At 34.6% G+C, this 1,540-nt stretch overlaps 1 pseudogene; it reads left to right on the top strand.

The window, feature by feature from the left end:
- LOC107637380 overlaps positions 918 to 1,540 on the top strand; it is a 2,029-nt pseudogene continuing 1,406 nt past the window's right edge.

The raw sequence follows: 1,540 nt of genomic DNA, 5'->3' as shown, positions 1-1,540 counted from the left end.
TTCACTAAGTTGTATGCAAAAAAAAAAGCTTTTTTTTTGTTCCAAAATGCTAAAATTCTGAACTTCATTTTTGGACCCTAGTTTATATCTTGAATATTTTTGGGACTAAAGTCATATCTTGAATTTTGTTTTCGGCGATGATCATATCATGACATATTTTTTGGTCATGATATCTTGAAATTTGATATCCATTTCATTTTTACATAATGGGCCTCTTTTGCCTCCACAAAGTTGTCGAGGTCCATTACATATCCACCTTGTCACTGAGCCCAAAAATGTTTGATCGTCATTTTTTCAAAAAAAGAAGAAGATATTTTAGTGTAAAAAACATTACTAGTTTTTGTTAAAAGAACACATGTGATGGAGGTGGTTAAATTTCACCTTCATCAAAAAGAGAGAAAGTTAATTATTGCCAAAAGCTTATGTCATTTGTATTTATTTGTTAGGAGTTAGTTAGATATATACATATTAATTAGTAATTTGTTACAAGTTAGCTATAGTTAGTTTTACTTAACTTTCAATCTTCATTATCTCCTACTAATACGTGTATATCAATCTTTGATATTATATTAGAAATGAGCAAGTTTAACTCAACCTAAAAGATTAGCTTAAAGGGGGTTATAATTGTTAAATAGTAAGTATATGATCCATCATAGTAATTAATATTAATTAAAAATAATTAATTTTCTAATAAGAAATGGAGTGGTTTACCTTATTGGTGGTGTTAAGGGCCAAACTTTTATACGATGAAGTATTTATAATTGGAAAAGTATAGGAACCAAGTGTGTAACCAGCAAAAAAATTGAACAATTCAATTAATTATAATTATTAATAATTATAAACAAATTAATTAAATCTAATTAAAAATTATAAAAATCTTCTCCATCTCTTCCATATTAATCTATACATCCCAATAACAACACATAAATTCTCTCTCTCACCGTCAGACCCTCTCCACCTCTGCCCTCACGCAAGACGACCTTAAGAAGTTCGCCGCCGACAAAGCCGTCGAGTACGTCAAATCCGGCATGGTTCTCAGTCTCAGCAACGGCTTCACCGCCGCTTCGTCGTTGCCAAGCTCCGTCATCTCCTCTCCACTGGTTAACTCTCCAACATCATCAGCATCCCTACCTTCAAGCGCACCAAGAAACATGCACGTTATTTCAGAATCCAGTTCTCTATCCTCGACGATAATTCCCGCCTCGATCTCGTCATCGACGGCGCCGATAAGGTGGACCCGACCTCAACCTTGTAAAAGACCGCGGCGGCGCTCTTCCCTACTGGTGGCCACCTTCAACAAGTTCATTGTGGTGGTCGATGAAACAAAATTCGTGTCAGGACTCGAAGGAGCGACCTTGCGATGCCGATAGAGGTGGTGCAGTTTTGCGGAAATACAATATAGTTTAGCTTCAAGAGTTGTTCAAAGAAGAAGGAATTGTGGAGCACGGGCTATTTTTAAAACAATTGCAAAAATATATTAAAACAAACATCCATTTAATATAATAAAAAAAAATCCTAATACTTAACAAAAAAATATCCC

This window comes from Arachis ipaensis, chromosome B04 (assembly GCF_000816755.2).
Source record: "Arachis ipaensis cultivar K30076 chromosome B04, Araip1.1, whole genome shotgun sequence".
NCBI classification, from domain to species: domain Eukaryota; kingdom Viridiplantae; phylum Streptophyta; class Magnoliopsida; order Fabales; family Fabaceae; genus Arachis; species Arachis ipaensis.
Note: the sequence above shows the minus strand (reverse complement) of the source record. Positions and strands in the feature narration are given on the sequence as shown.